Consider the following 26,828-nt stretch of genomic DNA (forward strand, 5'->3'; position numbering starts at 1 on the left):
TAAAACAACAATAACCTAAGTTTCAAAGAAATGAAAAGTAAAGATTTTAACCACATTTGTGTGTTTCAATTATTAGTGTTTTCCCTGTGGCCCATTTATGTGGATAAGAAACATCTCTACGATATTACCTTGTCAGAAATACAGCCCCTTCCCCTTCCTCTCATCTGATTAGGCATTCTCCTCTTTTGGAAGCCTCACCCCATTTGGCTAATGCATCTTGACAACTCCTTTAATAAGAGTGCTTGGTGTTTGCATTCAAGGATGTGTAGGAGTTGACAGAAATCTACCTTGTAATCTTTCCATGGCTTGAAAATAAACCACTTCACCCAGGGAGACCTAGCACCTGCATCTCTCCACTCAAAATGGCAAGAAAGCTTGACGGGAGAGGGATGGCCATTGATTTAACAGAAACAGTTTTGTTTGTGTTTTTTAATTCTCTTTCTTGTGAAAAAGCTAGTGGAGGGAGTGAAAATTTGGGAAGCAGAAAATGTTTAATCTACCTAAAAAAGAGGAAAAAATAACCGAACAACAAGAAAAGCCAAGAGAATATGAAAAGGCAGCCTCCTTTTGAAATAGATTAAGGCTTTATTATAAGGGCATCATAAGACAAAGGTGTCTCTGCAAAGCACATAAAGCCTGATTCTCAGACAGGCCTGGAAGAGCCACTCCACAAAGCAGTGTGTGCCTAGGCACCTCTTCTAAATTCAGGAGAGCTCTGCAGTCATTTCTTTTGGTGACAAGGCTTATGGGCTGGTGTAATCAGGGATATAACTAGGAATCTCCTCTAAAGAATAAGTGTAGACCAGGTCAAACAGAACTGTTGTGATGTATTTGTTCTTTACAGTCCCAGGATCTTAGGCCCCTTGTCCTCTGTGGTTATAGAATAGCCTGGGACACGACTGTGGGCTGTGGTGATCATGGGTGCCACTTACTGAATATTTTTGTATCCTGAGCACTTCCTGTGGGAGGAATGTACTTCCTCCTTGGTCTAGAAGAACATTGACTAGTACTGGACAATGAGAGGCAGCTACAAATGACATGTGTCTCCCTGTAGGTGGGCTAAACATTTTACTTCCAGTGCGAGACCCTCCTGGGTGCTCTTTTCTCTATCATGACAACCAGTGACTTTCAAGATTGTGACTGCTCCCTTGGAGGTCCCTGAGTGAGTGGATAAAGAAAGCTCCTCCCTGTCACACCTGTGACAGATGTCTATTGTGAATGAGAAATACACTTTTGGGGCTTTAAATCACGGAGGCTTTCATGTTGTTGGCTATTTCAGCATAACCTACTCATCCTGACTGTTACAGAGTCTGATCCTAATGCAAAACCTAACCAGGAATTGAAGGCTTTTATCTGTGGTCCTTTATTTTTGAAGGTGAACATTCTGCTGGGCAGTTTGGATCAGTGGCAATAAGGGAATGGTGCTCATTAATCCCAGGATCACTTAGGAGCACAAATAAGACCGCCAACTGATACCAGGCTGTACAGCAGGACACTAGGTCACTAGGAGAGTCAGAAGATCATAACTCCTGCTGAATGTCAGGAAGGACAGCAACATGTGATCTGGGGCCTGGCAACAGCTATGGACTCAGTACTAACAGCCCTGAAACTTGAGGTCTCCAGGCAGATCTTTCTGATGCTCTCTTTGGTTGCAGTCTGCTTTGCTTTATTTATGCAAAGAGTATATCCCTGGGGGGAAAATCAAGTCATATCATAAATGCATCAGAGAAGCTTACTATTTAAAGAATTCTACGGTGAATCCTTTTGTGAAGGAATAATCATCTACCTGATTTGCATTTGCTTTGTAAATTTTGTTTGTATATCAGGTTTTATGAATTTGGGGCACATCATAATTCATAGCATCAAACAGAGTCCAACAGAGCTGAATTTTCATCTTAGGTCAGCTAAAACACAAAGCTTGATTTTTTTCAGGGGCTACAGAATGAGGGGCCAACTGGGGAGGAATTTTTTGCCTAGAAATCTCTGCAACTTCAGAATGGAGGTACAAGATAAGATGGTGGTTACTCCACTGGATGGAGTCAGACTTGACATATGGGAGGTCAAAGAAGGGAAGGGATATGAGGAGTAGAAAGGAAAACCTTAAGTGGGCCATGCTTCGATTTTAGAATTGGCCTTACATTGTAACAGGGAATTTGGGGAAATACACCTTGTCCTCTGTTCAGGCCCCAAACGAAGCAAGGCAAGAGAGAACCTGCTTATGTACTGAGTGTGACCACACAGGGAGCTGGGGTTAGCTCTTGACTCCTCTGTGTGGGGACCATGAGGTATAGACTCTCGTCTAAGACAGATGGGAGATGAAACACTCGCTTTACCACTTGCCACTTACGGGATGCATCTCTTTGGACAAGGTCTGCATTTGTAAAATTTTATTGTCCTCATTTTAATCTTTCTGAGACTCGGTTTTCCATCCATATGCTTGAGGTCTTTGTCCCTCCTGGCAGGACTTGTGTGAGGATCAAGAGACCATGAATGTCAAGTACGTAATATTACAGCTGACCTCAGATAGGACCCAGGAAATTAAAACTATCAATATTGCTGCCTATATATATTTTTTCTAAGATTCTAAATGTTAAAGTGTTAGTATAGCGTGGAGTCCATGATGGGTTTTTATAGATATTTGTGGAAAGAATGAACCATCTAGTAGCCCAGGAAGCATGGGAATGAACTGCATGTGAGTGCTGAGGGTTGTGGAGCCTTTGTGAATCTTACACCCTTCCTCCCTGGCATTACAAATGCCTGCCATTTCCCCCTGAAAACATGTCTGCTTCACAGAATCCACATTGCTTACAAAGATTGAAATTATTTTCAATGATTCCATGTTTTTTTTTTTTTTTGTCTTTTCTGCCTTGCCACATCAGGTAATCTGACCATTTGATTTCAGCAACTCAAAGAGCTCTTCGTTTTTTTCCTTTTTTCCCTTTCCTTTTCTTTCTTTCCTTGTTTTTTTTTCCCCCCTGTTGTCAGAGCCCTAGGAGTTTCTTTCCCCTTTTTAATTAAGAGCGAATGAAGGTAACAAAATGTTTTATAACTGGAGATAATTCACCAGCAGGACACCAGGGCAGAAATCCACATCCTGAAAGAATTGCAGACAGACACCAGATCAGCTCTGTGGGGAATGTGTCCCGCACGCACACTGCTTCCTGCTGACTGTTGGCCCAGCCCTCCCTCTGCCATCAGCCTGGAAGCTTTACCTCTGGTGGAAGTCTCCCCGTCTTTTGTTAGGAAAAGCTACAATTGGAAGCCTGCTTTTCTAAAGCATTTTAAAACACGCAGTGTGCTCCCCTGAACTACGCCTGTGCCTGCAATAGTCCTGTAAGTTAATTCCTGCTGCCCAGGGAAGTGTCCTAATTTTCCCTGACTTTCACTGACCTACTCCTCATTGTGTACCTGGCTCTCTTTAAGCGGGGGATGTTTGAGGTTGGAACAGCAAATTGCGTGGAAGAGCCTGTCAGATGGGTATGTATGTGCTGATGCAAAGCCAGATTGAGGCTAAGAGGAAGAGTGTGAGCAGAAGAAAGAATACAATCCTCCTGCAGACAGTGGTGTGGAAAGGGATGTCCTTTCTGGCACTGACACTGTGCTTTGTTCCAGTGCCCTGGCTGTGCCATCCTGGCAGCTCTGGGGCTTTCTGACAGTCCTGAGAATGGAGCACAAGCCCCCAGGGATGTCTTTGGAGCCCTAATTTCGGTACACTGTTTTCATGGGCTGTTTTGCACACCAAATTTGGAAGATGGCATTATGAGACTGCTTCCAAGGACAGCGTGCTTTTATTAAACTCCTAGACCAAATTGCCTCCATGTTGACCTCTTTCTTTGTCATGAGACATGATGGGTTATTACATTTGTGATTAAAAAAATCCGTCATCGGTGTGTTTTACCTTTTCAGTTTTCTAGGAAGGTGATCATGATGCCGGTTCTCAGGGGAACAGAACGATGAAGTTAGCATATTTTGTGTTTAAGGAACTTGCCCCTCAGAGAAGGTTGGACCTTTTCTCTGAGTTCACTGCTGACCTTGTGGCTCAGATGGCCATAGAAGGTCACTGAGCTGACCGTATACACGCTGTATCAGTTCTGCACAGAATGAGTGAAGAAAATGGACAGACCAACTTCTTAAGCCAGTGACTAGATTATAGAGATCAATACAGATAATTCTGGAGTTTTTAGAAAATCCAAACACTTACCCACACCATGGCTCTTCACATAATACCTCAGCAGCTTCAGCTTCATGTTAGCTTTGAGCATACTCTCTATTTGGACCTCAATGTTTCAGAAATGACTTTTCCCTACTTTATAACATATTGAACACAGAACTGAGCTTGTGATACTCAACATATGTGTGACAAAGCTATAGCCCCAAGCTTTTAGCTCACCTCGGTTACTTAGATGATGGAGAGGACAACGATAAGGATTCCTTTTCTCTGAGGCTAAACTGGTGAACTTATAGGTTGACAGATATAGTCTGAAGGTCAGTCCCTGTCTGCTCTTCCCAGCAGCCCTCTGCCTTGCACCTACTCTGCTGGGATGGCCCCCTAACTAGTTTCTTCATTCCCAGTCTCCAGTCTGCTCTGACCTCTGCTATGCTTCTTTGTGCTGGAAGAGTGATTGGATCATGTCTTTCCTCTCCCTGAGCAAACCTTAATGAATTTTTCCTCCAATGGCCAGTCCTGTCTTCTCTTGGCATTTGAGGCTCTTTATTAAGAAGTGACCCTTTTTTTTTTTTTAAACCATGCTCTTCTGCTAGACTCTCATATGTACTCCTTAAGGCAACTAAATGCTATCACAGAAGGACCTCATACTTTCTCCAGTCTGGGGACTTGGTCAAGTATCTTTCTGTCTCCCTGTAAAGTGTTTTCACCCTGCATTTTTGCCTATCACAATTGCACAGTTTCCTCAAGGCACAGCTGTGTGCCACTTCTCTTAAGAAAATTCCCTGTTGGAGGTATCATTTATTGGTGCCCAGTGACTGAGGTTATATTCGCAGCCCTTGGACAAGACTCTGAGACTCTCCTCGGTCTCAGTTACTTTTCTGTGTATAACCACTAAGCACCCTTCATCTTAATCCCATAAAAGAAAGTGACCTGATACTTACATGTCAATCTCGTATGGGTATTATCACAATGTATGCTCTGTGGCATTGAGTTGTTTTCATACATGTTTAATTATAAGCACCAGCAAGCATAGAACCATTTTTTATGATTAATATCCTTCATAGCAATTAGGTCTATGTTTATAAAATTTGTCCCATAAATATGTGATTGAAGAACTGAATAAAATCACCTCTAGTGAAAACTCTACTTGATATTGATACTATGATTTGAAAAATAATAAACTGAGATGGGGAACTCCTTGACAACAGTTCACTGCACCATTTCTAAGACTTAACTTAGAGTATAAGTAAGTGGATTTTACCAAATCAACCTCTCTTTGAAGTTACCTCAATGCTAGCTGTGTTCTGGAATGAAAGGGTTCATGCATCTGTTAAGAAATGCAGAACAGATAATGGCCACCAAGTCAATTAAGGCAGTGCCTCATCTTGAACTGGGTGAGCGGTCCCTAAACATTTGTTATGTAGTTTCTTCAGCAGACTGTTTATGTTTAATGTCTAATGTGTTCTTTCTTTCTTAAAAGAAAAAGGTATTTGCATTTTTGATTTACAATTTTATTACTTACTATATCCCTGCCCTTTACAAGCATTATCTTAATTAATTCTTATAACAGTTCTATGACCTAGAGTTATAATGCACATTTTAAAGTTGAGAAAACTAAGAATGCAAGTAAGTTGGCCTAGGTCACAAAGCCAAGTGAGCTGTAGAGCAATTATTTCAACCCATGCCCATCTGATTCCAAAATTTCAGTTCTCTCTAGTACCGGAGTTGGTTTCTACATGTGCTTTACATTTTTCCTGCTTCTTGGAATCTTGGAGTTTGTGCATGCTCATTCCTAAGCCTGTAATACCTTTTCCCCATTCCATATCTCCAAAAGGGTCCCTTCTTATTCCCAATCCCTGTTCTGTTTGGAAGTAACTGTTCTTTTCTTGAGAATTCTCACAGCACTCAGATTTTTATCTCAAACTCCTTAACATAATTGTTTTCATCCGTATCATACAGTCACGTGAATCTTTAGGTAAGACATCTTTTTTCCCACATAGGAAGTTCCTTGAGGGCAGAAGTGATGCCCTTTGATTCATTTTGTATTCTTCAAGACTGACTAGAACAGTGCAGTCACTCTGTAAACTTATGGGGTGGATAGGGTCAGGGAAGAAAGGAGAAAGAGAAAGGAAGAGAGGAAGGAATCAAAGAACAATAGAAGACAGTATATAATTAAGTGTTAAATTCTATGGTTCAAACTAATAAATTCTTTTAAAAGAATTGCAATTTTATTACTTTCAAGAATAGAAAGTTAAGTTAATTAATGGCTAACAAAATGTTGTCAAGTAGCTGTCTCATCATTCCCACTGTAATTAATCAATGCTTTTGGCAAAAATGAAAGAGCGGACTTAAGCCCAGCCCATCTCCAGATTATTGAGAATTTTTAATTAGCACAGTCTGAAATAATGAGGTTACCTCCACCCCTGGGTTAGCAGAATTCTTAAGATGAAAGCATATGTTGATAAAGAAGACATAAGAAATTTTAAAACTTTCTCTTTAATGGTACTAATAAGGGCCTCGCCTCCTTAACAGGCAGGTGTTAATGGGCAGCTTTAAGAAAAGCACATATAGGACCTTATTCACCAAAATTATAGCACATTTGCTTAGAAGTTCGAATTCTTCCTTAATTCCTCTTCTTTTAATTTAATGAGTCATTAATTCATTTTTTTTTAAAAAAAGAGGATCTAAAAAGGCTATTTAGAAAAAGCTAAAGCCATATACAGCAGTGAAGCTGCTGCAGCTCAGCACAAAGTGGGTGGGAAGAAGGGGCTAGAAGAAGGATCTGGAAGTGGTAGGAGAGGTTGCGGGAGCCATTGAGAATAGCATAAGGAAGAGGAAGCACAGCCGAGTAGCCTCAGGTTTCTTTCTTAGGTGACTCTTTAGAAAAGATCAGCGAACAGAGAGGGATACAGAGATACTGAGACCAGCTCCATTGTAGAGACCCCAACCCAGGTGGTGCTGAAGGCATTGAGAAACAGCCATAGAGATAGAATGCGAAGTGGGACTATCGGTCTAAGATAAACTTGGACGTTTATCTAAGAAATTGTTTTGAGAAGTGATATCCAAAGAAGTCAGAGAACCACTTGAAGAGGTTAGTGTCGAGAAACCTAAGAGAAAACATTTTTAAGAACTGAAAAGAAGCCATTAGCTGTTGGCACTTAGAGGGTCACTGATGCTGGCAGCTTATCGTCCTAGTGGAAACGAAGCCTGACTGGGGCCAGTTGTGGAGTAAGCAGTGGGAAAGTGGCGATGTCTATCATAAACCGTTCTTTAAAGAAATGTAGCAGTTAAAAGAGGTAGCTAGTGGAGAACCTGGGAGAAGCAAGGAGCCTGGGGAGTAGATAGGATCTAGAAAAGTGGTGGTAAGAGCAGCCTTCTGAGCTGAGAGCCTTGAGAGCTGCTGACCCATGTATTTATTCACTCTGAACAGGTGATTATTATCAACAGGCAGGTGTTCTGTGTTTTTTCATAGAACCAAGTTAAACTATGCAGGCAGCTGGTGGCTGCTTACCACTGATCGAAGACAAATCAGGAAGCCTTCTCCCGGAGGGAGCCACAGGGTCAGAGTCACATATCCGGTGTTTAAAGAATTGGTTTAACTGGTATATAATGTACATGTAATGTTTACTACTTTAGAACGCCCCAAGCAGTTTTCTGCCTGGGGAGCCAGCTGGGTTTTCCTTGCCATCATTCTCAGAAAACAGTATACTCCGTCACACACGTTAGGACTTGTCCCGGCACAGAGATTTGTGAGGAAAAGATGGAGTTAATTTTGGACTTATGGTGTTTTGAATGCTTATGAGATATCTAATTAGAGCTGTTCATGGAGCAGTTTACATACAGATCTGATGCTCAGAAGTGAAGGTTACTTGAAGATGACCAATTTTGGAATCACTGACATGTGGTAAAGGAAGATTTTCACAAAGGGTGGCTGTGTGAAGTCAATAGAGAATAGAACAAGGAAGGGTACTATAAGGTTGACCGAAAGGATGGTGAGGCAGACCCGAGGTCAGGTTTAGCAAGTTTATTTCAACCTGCCAGGCTGGCTGCCTCACCTCGGGCAGTGAAGGCAGCAGCCTGGCTTACAGACTATAGGGGCTTTGCAGGTAGCCAGGTGCTATTCTAAGAAAAACCATACATATACACCATGGAATACTACGCAGCCATAAAAAACGATGAATTTGTGTCCTTTGTAGGGACTTGGATGAATCTGGAAACCATCATTCTCAGCAAACTGACACAAGAACAGAAAGCCAAGCACCATATGTTCTCACTCATAGGTGGGTGTTGAACAATGAGAACATGTGGACTCAGGGAGAGGAGCATCACACACTGGGGGCAGTTGGTGGGGATAGGGGAGAGACAGTAGGGGATGGGAAGGGAGGGGATGGTGGGGAGGGGTAACATGGGGAGAAATGCCAGATATAGTATGCACCTTAAGTAAATATTTATTTTACTTTAAAAAAAAGATAAAGAAAAACCGCACCTTGATTCTAAGGGGCTGATATTCTGCTTAATTCGGTCAGCATCCTGGGTTCAAGAGCTGGGTATGACACATCCTAAAACCCAGGTGCCCTGTTTACAAGGCTCGAGGCTGTTTTTGTTATGAGCTTGGCTTAGCAGGGGAGAACAGGGAAGGGGTCTTTGGGCTTGCCTTGCTGTAACCCTAACAGGTACCATGAGGATTAAAGGTAAGGTTCAGAGAAGTTTATCTAAGAAGTTGTTTTGAGAAGTGATATCCAAAGAAGTCAGAGAACCACTTGAAGAGACTGGTGTCAGGAAACCTAAAAGAAAAGATTTTTAAGAACTGAAAAGAAGCCATTAGCTGTTGGCACTTAGAGGGTCACTGATGCTGGCAGCTTATCGTCCCAGTGGAAACGAAGCCTGACTGGGGCGGGTGGTGGAGTAAGCAGTGGGAAAGTGGCAATGTCTATCATAAACCATTCTTTAAAGAAATGTAGCAGTTAAAAGAGGTAGCTAGTGGAGAACCTGGGAGAAGCAAGGAGCCTGGGGAGTAGATAGGGTCTAGAAAAGTGGTGGTAAGAGCAGCCTTGAACAGGGACAGTGCCGTCTCCCCTGCTGAGAGAAGAATGGCAGAGTCCTGAATGGTTCTGACTCAAGGTAGATCTGATGAAGAGTTCAGCTCACTATTTCATTTGTTTAGGCATAATTTATGTACCATAAAATTTATCCACTTTAAGTGTACAATTCAATGACTTTTGTGGTTTTTGTTGATACATAGTATTTGTCCATGGCTATGGGGTACATGTGATATTTTGCGACATGCATAGAATGTGAGGTGAGCAAGTATTTAGGATATCCATCACTTGGGTATTTATCATTTTTATGTGTTGAGAACATTTCAAGTGATCACTTCTAGTCGTTTTGAAATACACAGTACATTGTTGTTAACTATATCTACTGTACTCTGCTATCGAATGTTAGAACTTATTTTTTTTGAGACGGAGTTTCATTCTTGTTACCCAGGCTGGAGTGCAATGGTGCGATCTCGGCTCAACCTCCGCCTCCTGGGTTCAGGCAATTCTCCTGCCTCAGCCTCCCGAGTAGCTGGGATTACAGGTGCGCGCCACAATGCCCAGCTAATTTTTTTGTATTTTTAGTAGAGACAGGGTTTCACCATGTTGACCAGGATGGTCTCAATCTCTTGACCTCGTGATCCACCCGCCTCGGCCTCCCAAAGTGCTGGGATTTCAGGTGTGAGCCACCGCACCCGGCCCTGTTAGAACTTATTTCTACACCTATCAGCCAACCTTGTCTAGACCAATGTCCTGGAGTGTTTCTCCCGTGTTTTCTTCTAGTAGTTTTATAGTTTTAGTTCTTACATTTAAGTCTTTAATCCATTTTGGGTTGGTTTTTTGATACGATGAGAGATGGGGTCTAGTTTCATTCTTCTGCATATGAATATCTAGTTTTTTCAGCACCATTTATTGAAGAAGGTGGTCTTTCTCCAATGTGTGTTCATGGCGCCTTTGTCAAAAATTGGTTGGCTATAAATATAAATATTTCTGGGATCTGCATAATGCTCTGTTGGATTATGTGTCTGATTTTATCCCAATATCGTGCTCTTTTGGTTACTATAGCCTTTTAATATATTTTGAATCCAGTAGTGTAATGCCTCTGCTTTATTCTTTTTGCTCAGAATTGCTTTGGCTTTTCAGGGTCTTCTTTAGTTCCATACAAATTTTAGGATTTTTTTTTTTTCTATTTCTGTGAAAAGTGTCACTGGAGTTTTCACAGGTGTTGCATTGAATCTGTGGATTGCTTTGGGTAGTATGGTTGTTTTAACAGTTTTTTTTTTTTTTGAGATGGAGTTTCGCTCTTGTCACCCAGGCTGGAGTGCAATGGCACAATCTCGGCTCACCGCAACCTCCACCTCCTGGGTTCAGGCAATTCTCCTGCCTCAGCCTCCCGAGTAGCTGGGATTACAGGCACGCGCCACCATGCCCAGCTAATTTTTTGTATTTTTAGTAGAGACAGGGTTTCACCATGTTGACCAGGATGGTCTCGATCTCTTGACCTCGTGATCCACCCGCCTCGGCCTCCCAAAGTGCTGGGATTACAGGCTTGAGCCACCGCGCCCGGCCTGTTTTAACAGTTTTAATTCATCCAACTCATAGGCATGGGATACATTTCCATTTGTTTGTGCCTTCTTTAATTTTTTTTTTTCAGTGTTTTGTAGTATTCCTTGTAGACGTCTTTTACCTCCAAGGTCAAATTTACTTTATTTTATTTTATTTTTTGCAGCTATCATAAGTGAGATTATTTTCTTGATTTCATTCTCAGCTAGTGCCTTCTTGGTGTGTAGAAATGCTACTGACTTTCGTATGTTGATTTTGTATTCTGCAACTTTACTGAATTTTAAAAAATCAGATCCAAGAGTTTTTTTGGTGGAATCTAGGTTTTCTAAATACAAGATTATGTCATTTGCAAAGAGGGACCATTTGACTTCCTCCTTTCCAATTTACATGCGTTTTATTTCTTTCTCTTGCTTGATTGCTCTGGCTAGGACTCCCAGCACTACATTGAATAGGTGTAGTGAAAGTGGGTATCTTTGTCTTCTTCCAGTTCTGAGAGGAAAGGCTGTCAGCTTTTCTTATTCAGTATAATGCTGATGTGGGTTTGTCGTATATGGTCTTTATTATGTTGAGGTATGTTTCTTCTCTGCCTGTTGTTGAGAGGTGTTTTTTCCCCCATGCAGGGGTATTGAATTTTATCAGATGCTTTTTCTGCATCTATTGAGATGATCACATGATTTTTGGTCTTCGTTTTGTTGATATGATATATTGCATGTGTTGATATTGTATGTTGAACCATCAGTGATTTTTGTAAAGTGAATGTATAGAGTTGTGTCAGCACCACCACAACCCAGTTTGGGAACATTTCCATCACCCCAGAAAGGTCCCTTGTTCCTGCGTGTAGTTAATCTCCGATTGTAACCCCAGCTTTAGGCAACCACTGATATAATTTCTGTATCGATCATCCTTTCCTGGACACTTACATAAATGGAATTGTGCAATATGTAGTTTTTGTGTCTGGCTTCTTTCATGTTTTTGAAGTTTATTCTTATTGTGTAATAATATTCTATTATAAAAGTAGGACACATTTTGTTTATTAATTCACTAGTTGCTAGACATTTAAATAGTTTCCAGATTTGGGCTATTATGAATAATGCTGCTATGAACATTCACCTACATGTCTTTATGTGAACATATGTTTTCATTTATATTATGGAGATCCCTAGGAGTGGAATTGCTGGGTCATATGTTAACTTTATTTTAACTTTGATAGAAACTGCCAACTGTTTTTCCAAAGTGGTTGTAACATTTTACATTTTCACCAACAATTTATGAGTTTTCTGTCTTCTCTACATCCTTACCAACACTTGTTTTTGTCTTTATTTTTTATTGTAACAATTCTAGTGGGTGTATAATAGTATCTTCTTGTGGTTTTAATTTGCATTCTGTTAATGATTAATGACTTTGAGAATCTATTCACATGCTTATTACCATTTATGTATCTTCTTGTGTGAGGTACCTATTCAAATATTTTGATGATATCTTAATTGAGTTGTTTATCTTGTCATGTTGTAAGAATTTTTATATATATTCTGGAGACAAATTCTTTATTATCTGTATGATTTGCAAATATATTTTCCTGGTCTCTGGCTTTTCTTTTCATTTTTTTATTGGAATTTTTAATCACAAAATTTTGATTTTGGTGAAGTCCAGTTTATTAATTTTTTCTTTTATAGATTTTTAAAACTGTCATATCTAAGAATTTTACACAAAGTCATGAAGATTTTTCTTCTATATTTTCTCCTAGAAATATCACAATGTTAGTTCATACATGTATATCTGCTATGCATTTTGGGTTATTTTTTGTGTTTGATATGAGGAAAGGGTTTATGTTCATTTTTATTTACACGAATGTTCAGTGTTTGTAGATCCAGGTGTTGAAAATGGTCTTTTTCCTCAGTGAGTTGTCTTAGCAATTTTGACAAAATTCATTTGACCATACATGGGATTTATGACTCTTCATTTGCTCCTGTGAATTGGATTTAATTTTGGAATCTCAATTTTATGTTACTGATCTAAATTTCTATCCTTCCATCAATACCACACATTCTTGATTACTATGATTTTATAGTTAGTTTGAAATTGGATAGTGTCAGTACTACAACTTTGATCTTCTTTTTCAAAATTGTTTTCGTTTTTTCTATATCTTTTGCATATCTATATATAGTTTAGAAACAGACTGTCAATTTGTATCAGCCTGCTGAGATTTTAATAGGGATTGCATTTAGTTTATAGATCAATTTGGAGGGAATTGCCATCTTGATATATTGAGTCTTTAAATCCATGAACATGGAATGCCTTTCCCTTTATTTAGATCTGTTTTAATTTCACTACACACTATTATGTAGTTTTCAGTGTAGGCATTTATTACTGTTTAATTTTTCTTGATGCACTTGTGAATGGAATTATCTTCATTTCATGTTTGGCTGGTTTATTGTCAGTATAAAGAAATACAATTGGCTTGTGTATGCCAATGCTCATTCTTGAAACCTTGCTGAATTGTTTACTAGTTCTAAATGTTTTTTGTGCACTCTTTACAATTTTTCATATCCAGGTTGTATCACCTGAGAATAAGGACAATTATATTTCTTTTTTGTTTTCAATCCTTTTTCTTCCTTCTTCCTCTCCCCACTCTGTCTCTTTTCTTCCCTCTCTGATTTCCTGTCTCTCTCCCTTCATCCTGTCCTTTCTCCCTCCCTCCTTCACTACCTCCATCTCTCTCTCTTTCTTCTTTTTCTGCCATGTTGGATGGGTAGAACCTCTAATACAGTGTTAAATAGAAGTGTCAAAATTAGACATTTTTACCTCTTCCCTGATCTTGGGAAAAAATATTTAGTCTTTCATCATTGCTGTGTGTGGTTAGCTGTGGATTTTTCTTAGATACCTTTTGTAGGATTTAGTCTAATACTGCTGGTTGAGAAATTTTTGTTGTTCATTTTAAATCATAAATGGGTGCTAAATTTTTAAAAATGTTTTCCTTTATCTACTGAGATGACCATGTGGCTTTAAAAAATTTCTTATATGGTATATTTCATTAATTGATTTTCAGATACTGAATCAAGCTATCATTTTTACAATAACTCCCAGTTAGTGTGGGTATATGACCTTGCTTAAATATTGTTGGATTCAGCTTACTGATATTTTATTAAAGAGTTTGGCATCTATGTTTATGAGATATAGTAATCTATATTTTTATTCCTTATGTTTTTTGGTTTTAATATTGGATGACATTGGACTCATGAAATAAGTTGAGAAATTTTACACCTTTCTCTATATTTTGGAAGAGTTTGTGAAGTATTGACATGTTTTATTTTTAAATATTTGGTAGAATTCACTTGTGAAGTCATAGAAACCTGGCTTTTCTTTGCTGAACATTTTTCATTACTAATTTAAATGCTTGATTTAGTTTTATTCAGATTTTCTACTTCTTCTTGAGTCATTTTTGGTAATGTGTGTCTTTCTAGGAATTTTCACATTTCATATAAATTACCTAATTTGTTGGCATAAGGTTGTTAATAGTATGGTCTTCTAATCTGTTCAGAGTCTGGAAATGTTAAGGTCCATAAGGGCATGTTTCCATTCTTTATTCAACCTTGATAATATTTTTCTTCTCTCTTTTTCTTGGTTAGTCCAACTAAAAATTTGTCAGTTTTGTCAGAGAACTTCTTGTTTTATTGGAGTTCTCTAAGTATTTTGCTTTTTTTTCATTGTTTCTTTCTCTTATAATTATTATATCACTTATTCTGTTTGATTTGAATTTAGTTTTCTACTTCAGTTGTTTAGATTTAAGTTTAGGTTATTGGTTGAGATTTTTTGTCTTTTTAACATAGATGTTTACAGATGTAATGTACTGTAAGCACTGATTTAACTGCATTCCATAAATTTTGAATATGTTGTGTTTTTTGTTTCTATCCAGCTCAAAATATTTGTATTGCGTGTGATTTCTTCCTTGACCCATGCGTTATTTATGTGTGCTGTTTAGATTTCAAATATCTGGGTAGCTCCCATATTTATTTCTAGTTTTTATTTGTAAAATTTAATCCTGTCATTATTGGGAACACAATTTTCATTATTTCAGTTCTTTTCAATGTATTGGCACTGTTTTGTCCTATTTTATGTTGAGTCCCAGAGAATGTTCTACATGTATTTGAAACAAACATGATACTACAGGTGTTTATTGGAGCATTTTAGATAAATCAACTATGTTAAGTTGGTTGATAGTGCTGCTCAAGACTTCTAGTTCTGTTATTTCTAGAGAGTGGGGTATTGAAATCTCCAATTTTAAATGATGAGTAGTTTATTTTTTCCTTTCAATTTTGTCAGGTTTCCTGGCTATATTTTGAGATTGTGCTTTTAGGTGTGCATACCTATATAAGTATTATATAAGGATATTCATATATCCTCCTGATATACGAACTCTTTTATCATCCTGAAATATCCCAGCTTGTCTTTGAAATAGCAGTTTTAAAGTCTATATGTTTCTGGTATTAAAATCTTTTTCTTTCCAGTTTGCATGTCTTGTTTCTTATGGTTACTGTTTGTGTGGTATATATTTTCATCTTGTTACTTTTAACCTCTTTGTATCTTTGAATCTAAGGTGTAGAAACCTGAGATTATTAAATGCTTTAGATTTTAGATATAATATCTATATATAGATATAGATTATGTTAAATTATATATATAATAAATATGATATATATTATAATAAACTGGATCTTACTTTTTTGATTTAATCTCACAATCTTTGCCTTTCGTGTTTTTAATTTAATTTTTGTTTCTATTATTTTTTTCAGGGGATACATGTGCAGGTTTGTTACAAAGGAATCTTGTATGATGCCGAGTTTTGGAATATGATTGAATCTTTCACCCACATATTGAGCATAGTAACTGATAGGTTGTTCTTCAATTCTGCACACCTACCCACCTTGTATTCCCCCATATCTATTATTCCCATCTTTATGCCCATATGTACCCAGTGTTTAATTCTTGCTTATAAGTGAGAATAGGAAGTATTTGACTTTCTGCTTATCTGTTAGTTCACTTAGGACAATGGCTTCCAGCTGTATCTATGTTGCTGCAAAGGATATGATTGCCTTCCTTTTTTATGGCCACATTATCTTTATCCAATCCACCATTAATGGGCACCTGGGTTGATTATATGTCTATATTATTGTGAATAACACCAATCTCTGCCTTTTTATTGTGGTATTTGTATTATTCATATTTACTGGTACATATTTTTATTATTGGATTTACATTTGACATTTTGCTATTTTATTTCTGTGTGACATCTGTTTTTAAGTTGCTCTATGTCTTCTTCATTGCCTTATTTTGTATTAAATAAATATTATAGTGTACCATTTTAATTATTCTATTAACATTTTGTCTATATATTTGAGTTAATATTTAGTGGTAACTCTAATGATTATGCTACACTTTTTAACTTATTGCAATATACTTTAGACTGATACTAACTAAATTCTGGTAAAACATTGAAAATGTCTGAATTTATTCATCATATTTGAAAATAAAAGGTTTTTCTGAAAATAACATTTTTGGTTAATGGTATTTTATATTCCTTTTGGTACTTGAATACGTCATTCCATTGCCTTAACCTTCATTATTTCAGATGTGAGTTCAGCCATCTTAATCTTATCACTGTTCCTCTATAATTTTTTTTTGGTACGACTATCAGTTTTTCTTATATGGTTGTTTTTTTTTCTTTTTTTTTTTTTGTTTCAAAAGTTGGATGATTATGTGTCAAGGTGTGGCTCTTTTTGTAGTTATCCTACATTAGATCTATAGAATTTTTTAAATATCTAGTTTAGTGTTTTTAATCAAATTTGGGAAGTTTTCACTGTTATTCATTGAGTGTATTTTTTGCTTCCTCTTTGCTCTCCTTGTGAGATTCCCGCTATCGTATATGCTGGCGCTCTGAGGCTCTGTTTATTTTTCGTCTATCTTTTTTCCCCTCTTTTTTCAGTTGGGTAATTTATATCAATCTAAGTTCATGGATTCTTCTGTCATCTTGAATCTGCCGTTGGGTTCGCCAGTGAGATTTTAATTTTCTCATTGTACTTTTTGTCTCCACAATTTGCATTTGGTTCTCTTTGTACTTTTGTTTTCTTTGTTGAGAATATCTACAGAATTTTTTGTTTTCATATATTCCTTTAATTTTAAAAACACAGTTTTCTTTTGTTCTTTAAATATGTTTATAAGAATGGTTTTGAAATTTTGATTGGCAAATTCAACATCTAGGGACAATCAGAAAACTTCTATTGCCAACTTAGTTTTGTATGGGTAACAATTTCCTGTTTCTTTGCATATCTCATAATTTTTAAGTGTACATTTTAGCAAATATTCCTAGCCTCACCTTTCCCCCAAAGGATGTATTTTGCCATTTCTTTCTGTTTATGTCTTTCCTTGTTTAGTAAACTGGTTAGGCCAATTTGTGGAATCTGTCTTCTTTGCTGTGCATGGCACAGTCACTAATGTCTCAGGGATTTTTTGTTGTTTTAAAATTTTAAAAAAAATTTTATATGTTGTTTTAATTTTTAAGTCTCTCTTCCCATAGGTTGCCCCTCGATTGAGTTGACATCCGAGGATTAAATGGAAGTTGTGCTCAAACATCTTGAGCCAGTTCGTCCTCTTCTGATAGATTTGTTTATGGGTAGGGAAGCACCTTCAAAGTGTAGACCATTTCCAATGTCTTCTGGTATTTGCTTCCTTCTGAGTCCTGTCATGTCCTTTCTGCTATTGTTTCAGCTTTATTGTCAACTAAGAGTATAGGCCTGACTTGAGCCCTGTCCAGGCTGTGCTGTGTGTGCACGCAGCTTTATGCTTGTCTAACCCTGAGCAAAACCTGGAGCAGTCATTGGCCCTCCCCTCTAGCCTTTGAGAGAGTCACTTCTACCAACAGTGCCACTGGCTGTGGGCGTCACTCACCATTCAAAGCAAGTGAGTCCCTGAACCAGGGCAGAGATGCCGTTGGTCCCCAGGTATTACCCTACCCTGGAGGAACGTCCATGACTGAGCTGGGGCTGGAGTCAGAATACCCCAGAGCCGCACAGTTGTTACCCAAAGTTCAGAAGTTTTACAAGAACATATGCTTCTGATTGTTGTTAAGATTTCGTTCAATTACCACTCCACTGGAATGGTTGATTTTGTCAATTTTGCTCGACTTTATGCTCTATTTTCTTGAACAGAATATTTGCCAATCTTCTTTGCCATAACAGAAGTCACTGGTCTTTATTTAGCACTGTTCTCAGACATTTATATTTGTAGCTTTGGGTGATGTTACTTCAGAGTCCACGTGATTTTGGTCATCACAGCTCTCTAAATTAGTAAGTATACTCTTAGTCTAATGTGGCCCTGCAAAGGACGCTGCCCCCTCTTGGCGAGTTGCCTTGAGCTTAGCTAAGAGCCCTCTAACACTTAGGCTCCTAGATCCTACCTCTGACTATGAAGTAAATTACAAGTTCATGTTTGTTGAGTAGAATAAAGTCAAATGACAGTTCCTAATCCACGCTTCTCTTGAATTCCCTGGTTAAACTCAGGGCAAACATTCCATAGACGGCTTTATCCCTGAAGTTGTCATGCGGACTGGATACCTGTAACTGCACGGAATCAAGTACAGCAGGAGGAATCTAAGAAAATGTGCATAGTGGTCCTTTAAGATTTGAAAGGTGCAATTCAGAGGCTGTTAAGACCTTCAGCTGGTGATAATTGGATTTGTAAGACAGTGTGCAACATGTGATAAAAATGCTCCTGTTGGATGGGATCCCAGTTTTCTTCTATCCTTCCTATTAATGTGATAAATGTTGCTGTCTCAGCTGATAGGGCCATGTTGGATAATCAGATTGGAATCAAGTTTGAGTTCCTCAGGCTGGCTCCATGTGAAGCTTGTGGGAAGTTGTTATTTTTTTAAAAAATACTATAGAGAATACAAGAAGGACCTGGGTTTGCAGAGGGAAAATTTTACTGTGATTAGAAGGCTCCGCAGTGTGGGGAAGACACATTAACCACAGACCCTAGTCACGTGCTGCCGCCTCTGCATGTCACATCTCATGGGGACTGTGGGAGACTGTGGGACATTATCTCCATTGTTACTGGGCACATGCGGTTGTGGAGCCTGGGGAGAAAACAACAGTAGCTCTCCATGTGGGTGCTGGGGCAGAGAGGAGCCAAAATAATGTTGGAAAATTAAACCTCTCTTAATTAAAGCTGATGGCAAACAAACACAAGTAATAATGCACTACAGCTGGGAAGCACAAGTACAATTTGAAACTGAACAGCTGTGAAATTGAGACTTCTGGTCACAGCTGGGCCTGTGAGAAGGCCAGAAACCCTGGCAAAGGTGTTGCCCCTGGCTGCAGGGCTGGCGGGGCTAGGGTGGTCAGCCAGAGTGGCTTGCTTTCCTGGTTGTTTTGGCGTTTGCTCCCCCTCCAGTGTCAAGCTGTCTTTGCATTTCCAGACTCCTCACCACAAGCACCCCTCTGTCTCTTAGGCCTATTTAGGGTTCTTTTTGAAGTGAACAGCATTATTACAAGCATTGGAATTGGGGTATGGGAGGAAGGTATTTTTCTGTGGAGTTTTTTTTTTAACGTAATAAGCTTCCCACAGAGAGGGAAGGAAGTACCCTATGTTTGTTTTTGTGTTTCTTAAACTCTTTGCTCCATGGATTTTCCCAAAGACATCTGGACTGTGCTATCACTGTTAGCCTGTTCCTTTGGTCAGAGTCTGCCACTGTGTTCCTGACCCACAGACTTGAAAGGCTTGTGCAGTTGTCTTGGCCCTCACCATCTGAGGGGCACTGGTCCCAGGATTTCCCTCTACTATTAAAATCTGCAGGTGTTCAAACCCCTTACCTAAAATCGGAAAGTATTTGTAGGAAATCTATGTGTATCCTCCTGTATAACTTTAGTCAACTATAGATTACTTATAATGCCTAACACAATACAAATGCTATGTAAATCTTTATTGTTTTGGAGTATTACTACTTTTTAAAATATTTGAATAATTTGATCCCCAGTTGGTTGAATCTATGCATTTGTAACACACAGATAAGGAGGTTCAGTCATATAGGGCAAACGTGGGACTGCTTCCTCTCGAAAGAGAGGGATAAATGGACACCTCAAATGTGCAGATACAGTCTGGCTGCACTTATGCTGGGATAGGTATATTCTAGGCTTTCCCTGAAGCTGTCATGTTCTTGACCTCTGAGCATGTGGCCATCACTTTGCTTTCATATTAGCCTTAGTCCTCTTACCATTTGTTTGTCTGATTTAGTTGATCTCTACAGACGTTAGGAGCACACGCCGGCCATGCACAGAGTGTCAGGGTTATCAGGATGGACAACACTATGCTGTGGAAACAAATACGCCCCTCGATCCTAGTGGCTTAATGCAATAAAGTGAATTCTTAGTCTCTTTATTACCTGGAGTAGGTTGCGCAGACCCACAGAATATCTCTCCACTGACTGGAGACTCCTGAGTTAGAATTCCTTCCATTGTGTGGCATCAGAACCTTGAAGTCATTGGATTCAGCCACAGAGGGGAGAGAGGGAGGCTGGAAGGCTGAGTGGTGGAGTAGCAGGGAAGATGGAGCAGAATGTTTCATGGCCAGGCCTAGGACTGCCTTTCTCTCCAACTTCCATCGTTGTGTAGTCATTCACATGCTGTAGGGCTCACTATAAGGGAAACTGGAGAAAGAGATCTGTCATCCTGTGTGCCCAGGGTTTTCTGGGGCAGCTGGTAAGCATCTTCTACATTTTAACAGACTTCCCGATTATTGAAGTCTTAATGCCTGGGATTGAAGGGATCTTTGGAAGCAATTTTGTAATTCTTCTGTCTGCATCTAAAACACCTTAGACCAGTGCTTCTAAGTGTGGTCCTGGGACTTGGCAATGAACATCAATCACTTGGCAACTAGTTAGAAATGCACATACTCAGGCCCCATTTCTGACTCATTGTATGAGAAATTCCTGGGGTTGAGTCAAGGAATCCACTTCAGTAAACCCTCTGATGCTCCTTCAAGTTGAGAGCCACTGTCTGTGCCTCACTGACAGCAGTTCTCACTCCACTGCGACTACCCAGTGGATTTGCCTGGGGAGCTTTAGAATGTTCTCATAGCTGGGTCCACAGCCACAGATGCAGACTGAGGTGGCCTGAGGGTGTGGCCTGAGCTGAAGGTGAGAAGCATTGCCCTAGAATGATTATTGAGGAATAGCTTTTACCCCAAAGTTCTCCATGAAAATAGATTTCATATGGCTCCAATGGCACTTACTAATCACTCAAAGGCCATGGGAGCAATTGATTTTCATGTCCTAAGCACTTTCCTTCCCTTTTAATTGGAAGCAACCTCTCAGCTTTGCATAAAGTACAAACAAAATAGAGATTTTGGAATTTGGACATGGAATCCTGATTCTGTCACTGACTCATCACATGGCTCTGAGTAAGCCAATTAATTTCTCTGTGTCATGTGTCTGTAAAACGGGAGTAGTAACACTTGCCCACAGATGTTGCCAGCATTATCTAATTAATGAGCACAGACTGTTTGGGAAATACAAAGTACTGTACAAATGCTAATCATTATGATGAATGTGGTGCATTTTGCAGATACAAAAGTGCTATGTTTATGCTCATAATTATTATAATTATTGCTAATACTGATAATATTCCTACTGCTAGTGTATTTCCCTTGCAGTAACAGCTTAGCGTGTTCTCTGGGTTAACATCTTGCTCCACATGATCAGGAAGTCTTGCTAAGCAGCTGTTAAATGTCCCTTGCTCTCCATCTTTCAGAAAAGTGTCACTCATCAGGAGTACAAATAGTCACATATGCAAACTGTCCTGGGGTCCACTTATATGAGACATCCCTGGCTGCTAGGTCACTGTCAGAAGCCCATCTTTAGGTTACAGAAATGCCTAGAATGTAGAAGTCATCTGTTTTTCTTGTATTTTCATCAGAGGTATATTTTTTTCCTTCTACTGGTTTTTTTATCTACAATAGTTTTGTCATCTGCTTTCATATGGTGCTAAATGTGCTGAAGAAAATTCTAGTGTGTGTTGGTAAGTGTTACTAGTTTCCAATGTTGACAATTCACAGATATTATCAGCAGCAAATGGTGTTGAGAACAAGACAATTATTTTTGCTGTGGTTTTGTTTGTTCAGTTTTAGCTTTGGTTTTGATTGGAGGAGAATTGTTGGGGAAAGGCAATTGTTTCTCTCCTTTCACTTCGCGAAACGGGAATGCTATTGAGCATTGTGGGTCTGGTTTGAACACGGCAGGCTAGAAATAAACAGAGCAGATAGATGACTTTAGGATGCAGTTAGCAGTTACAAGACCATTGTTTCTATGTTCATATTTCTTCTGTCCTTCTGACACCCATTTCCTGGTCTTAAGATGTGGACATTTGTATTTTTTAGACCTTGTCCACACTACTGCTTCTTGAATTATTCATAGCAAATTGGGAATGAAACTTAACAAAAGAAACTCATCCTGAGAATTATCCCAATTTAATGCAAGGCTTTGGAAAAATAAACAAAAAACAGAGTTTACTGACTGTCCATTCCATAGATGCCTGATGGTTCAGCTGTTATCACCATGTCAAAAGTCCTGATGCCTGATGATCCTCTTCCTTTTCCCCTTTTGTGGCCCCACATGATATATGAAATTTCACATTTCTTTGCTTTGGGCCGAAACTACAACAACTGATGAATTTGTGCTGATTGTCTTATACCAATCTGAATCTCTGATTGATAGAGAAATCCCTGATAAATAAAAATGGGAAAACAAAATAATGATCAATATATGTAGATAAAAATGTTTGAACTACATAATTTACCTTTTCTCTGAAAAATGTCTTTTAGCATTTGTTGCAAGGCAAGTATCCTGGCAACAAATTCCCTCATTTCCTGATTGTCTGAGAAAGTCTTTATTTCTCTTTCATTTTGAAGAATAATTTTGCTGGATCCAAAATGCTAGATTAGTGGTTCTTTGGTTTTAATACTTTAAATATTTCACTGCACACTCTTCTTGTATGCATGGTTTCTGAAGAGAAGTCCAATGTAATTTTGATCCTTGCTTCTATATTGGTAAGTCCTCTTGCCCACCCTCAGTTTCTCAAGTTTCCCTGTCTTGATTTTCTGCCGCTTGAATAAGATATGCCTAGGTATAGTTTTTTCAGTATTTTGATTAGTGTTCTCTGAACATCCTGAATCTGTTGTTTGGTTTCTATCATTAATTTTGGAAATTCTCAGTCATCGTTGCTTCAAACATTCTTTTCTGCTTCTTTCTCATCTACTTCTAGTAATCCCATTATACGTATATTACAATTCCTTTTGTAATTAGATATTCTGTTCCTTTTTTTTCAGTCTTTTTTCTCTCCATATTTCAATTTTAGAAGCTTCTATTGGTATTTCATCAGGTTCACTGGTTTTTCTCTTGGCTATAGCTAATCTATTGATCCAAATTTCATTTCTTCATTTTTTTTATTCCTACCATCTTCTTTTGATTTTTTTTCACAGTTTTCATCTTCTGCTACCATTGCCAATTTGACCTTGCATGTTGTCGGCTTTTTCCATTAGAACCCTTCACATATTAATCATAATTACTTTAAATCCTCAATCTGACAATTCCAACATATCTGCCATATCTGAGTATGTTTTTACACTTACTCTCTTTCTTCCAGCTGTTTTTTTTTTTGGTCTTATAGTATGCTGGTGGTACTTTTTTCTTTAAAGCCAGACATGATATATTGGGGTAAAAGAAATTGGAGTAAATAGATTTTTCATTTAATGTTTTATGTTTCTGGCTAGGGGTTAAACTATACTTATTGCTTGTTATAACGATAAGTGTCAGAGGTTAAAGTTTCCTCTGGTGTTCTTGTTTTCAATTTTCCTGTTGTCCCTAGAAATGTATTTTCAAATATCATCTGAGATACAGAATTTGTTCCTTTGGATTCCCCTCTTGTGTGATGTGGTACTCCTATGGATGTGGCCACGGGTGTGGGGGGAGGGAAATGTTCTATAGTGCTATGAGCAGGCCTCAGCATTTTACTGAGCCTGTGACCCTACGCTGTGAGCTTCACAAGTGTGTCTCAGGGTTGCTTTTCTTCCCCCACCTCAGGTGAGACAGAAAGTGTAGAAGGGGCTGCAGTTGGGTATTTTCTCTTCCTCGGATCATTAGGCTCTGGTAATATAATTTCTGTTGAGGGCAGGCCTCCATAAGAACAGGATGCATGTGTCACATTTCAAAATGGCTGCCTTTGCTCTCCCCCTGCTGGACGCATAAAGGGATTTTTCTTTGATCCTTACTATGAGAACCTCCTAGGGATCTTGGAGGCAAAACGTCCTGAAGTGTGGAGTGTCCCAAAGTCCAGAGCTCTCGCATTTTACCCCTCAGACTTGTGCACACTGAACCTCCAGCAACTCTTCAGTTTCATTTTAGTTTTTCTATACTGATACTGGTTCCCATAGAGGGTTTTTTGTTTGATTGGTTGTGGTTTTTTTATTTTTATTTTGTTTTGCTACTGGGCTTCTGCTTTTATAAGTTGTGATTCTCTGGATCCACCTATATCTGTCTTTTCAAATTTAGGGGCGGTGGTTTGCTCTGCGACCTTTCTAAGGAATCTGAGAAGAGTTGCTGATTTTCGGTGTGGTCAGCTTTTTCCTTTTCATGTGAAAAGCAGGATGGCTCCAGGCTGATTAGATGTGGGACTGGAAGCTGGAAGGTGTTTGCTCCAGTAATTATCCCTTAACAAATTCAGTCCACATAGTCCTTTAGGCAAAAAATAATCATATGGGCCTTTACTTGTGAAAAAGTGGGAAATAGAGTAAACATCAGCATATAATTACTACTATTTGTTCTTATTAATGGACTTTTTTGAAGGAAAAATAAGAAAAGGATATAAGCGAGGGAGTAGAGGAGGTGGTCAAAGAAAAGGAATGGGTATAAAGTCATTTCTGCCTGTTATTCATGAGGAGAGAATGATCAGGACCTTCATTACCAGTCCTCATGTTTACATAGGGCAGGCCTATTTATGAGACATCAGCAGTGTTCCACATGAATGAATTTGTCATATAACTAAGCTATCATCCTTTAAATAGATCTTAAAGCATTGCAATCCTTTTTGATAGAGTTCTTTTTCTGAAATATATTATTGTTCTGTCTTATTGAGCAATACATGGAGAATATCATTTGTCTTATTTTGTTACTTAGGTCATTATTGAAAACATCACTCACAGAGTGACTCTGTCATAATGCGGAGCAGGTAACTGGTCATCTGCACCTAAACACACTGCGTGTCTGACTTCCTAATGCCTACCTTAATTGCCCCTCTCCCCAAACACTCCTCAAAGCCCCTACCTCACCTACGCCACCTAAAATAAAATTAAATATATTAATTGCCATCTTATTTGTGTCAAGGCTAGTCCACTTATCTCCTAAAATTATCCCACTTATCACTTTGTGATATACACACAACAATTTGGAAATCCAAACCAAAACATTGTGCTGTAGGATAGGGAGAATGGAGCCTATTAGTTAATTACTCACCAGACTTTATGCATGAAAGCAGCGTTCTGGCCTATAGGTTAGAAAGTAAATAGATGCATCATGTGTCGTCTGTACTATGGCATGCTATGGAGAAAAATAAATCAAGGCCAGGGGCTTAAATGGAACTAGAGATAGAGGGTCATGGAAGGCCTCTTTAAGATAATATTTTAGTGAAGATCTGAAGGAAGTGAGGAAAGGAGCCATTTGGATATTGTGGAGTTGGGCTAGGGAACTGCATATGCCAAAGCCCTGTGGCAGGAGTATGCTTTGGTTGAGGATACCTAAGAGGCTGATGTGACATTGCTAGAGTGAGAAAAGGAGAAGAAGCAGGAGGTGAGAGCGGAGAGGTAGTGGGAAGCTAGATCACTGAGGTCGTCAGCTAGTGCGGCAATAGTGCTGTATAAAACGCATGGGCATGCAAAAGAGCATTTTTTTTCTCATTTTGGACTTGTGGGTTGGCTGTGATGACTATAGACTGAAAATTGGGCTAGGACTTCTTCCACTTCTGAGGCCCAGACTGAGGAGCCAGCAGCTACTCACCCAAACCTGGTTGATGGAACTCCAGGGCCCAAAATGACAAACTGGCCACCCATGCAAATTGCAAGCCTCACTTCCTGTCTACAAACATCATGCAGGCCAAAGCAAGGTATACGGACAAGTTCCAAACACTGTGGTGGGACAGTACACCCTGCCACAGTGGGAGGGAAAAGATACGTGACCAGTTACTCAACCTACCACACAAACCAGAGAGTGTGGGTTTTTGACTTTCACTCTTTGTGTGAAAGTCTTTCACTTTTGCTCTTTTTGTAAAGGGAAGTCATTAAGTCGTATTGAGCTGAGAAGTGACTTGTACTTTTATTTTCAAAGACTAACTCTGGGACCATGAGGAGAATAGACTCCAAGGGTCAAGTTGGAGGCAAGGAAACCAATAAGGGACTGTTGCCATATTCCAGATGAGAGCAGAGAGTGGCTTTGACCACGGTGTAGCAGTGGGGATGGTGTAAAAGAGTCATCTTCTGGATTTGTTTTGCAGGTAGAGTGATGAGAAGTGGTTGGTAGCTTGGATGTTGGTATGAGATAAAGAGATGGGTCAAGGAGGACTTCAAGGTTTTTGGGTGGAATGAGGAGTAGGGAAGACTGGATGAAGTTCAAGTCTGAAGGTTGAGGGTGGGAAATCTGGAGTTCTACTTTCATCATTAAGGCTTGAGATGCCTCTGAGGCTTTCCAGTGGAGATGCCAAGTAGGCAGTTGTGTATACACATCTAGTGCTCAGGAGAGAGGAGCACGGTGGAGACAGGGTTGAATGAAAGTTGTTAATAGACTAGACATGTCCTGGATGTTGAAAATAATATTTTACTCAGAGTGAGAGAGCATGATTTGTATAATCCCTTATGTGTGGAAGTCTTTAATTTTTCTTGTTCTCATCTGGTTTCTCCCTCCAAATTAACCTACCCAAAGCCCCTCCCACCCATTAATCTTTCTCTTTATCTATCTCTATCTTTCATTT

At 39.0% G+C, this 26,828-nt stretch overlaps 1 protein-coding gene and 1 long non-coding RNA gene across 19 annotated transcripts in view; both read left to right on the top strand.

The window, feature by feature from the left end:
- The window catches only part of NTM (neurotrimin), a 974,035-nt gene that overhangs the window by 632,972 nt on the left and 314,235 nt on the right, over positions 1 to 26,828 (top strand). The window lies entirely within an intron of this gene.
- LOC144578069 (uncharacterized) overlaps positions 20,299 to 26,828 on the top strand; it is a 28,564-nt gene continuing 22,034 nt past the window's right edge. The window contains exon 1 of the long non-coding RNA XR_013523143.1: positions 20,299 to 20,516. This is a non-coding gene — a long non-coding RNA (uncharacterized LOC144578069). The remainder of the gene's footprint in view (positions 20,517 to 26,828) is intronic.

This window comes from Callithrix jacchus, chromosome 10 (assembly GCF_049354715.1).
Source record: "Callithrix jacchus isolate 240 chromosome 10, calJac240_pri, whole genome shotgun sequence".
NCBI lineage: Eukaryota > Metazoa > Chordata > Mammalia > Primates > Cebidae > Callithrix > Callithrix jacchus.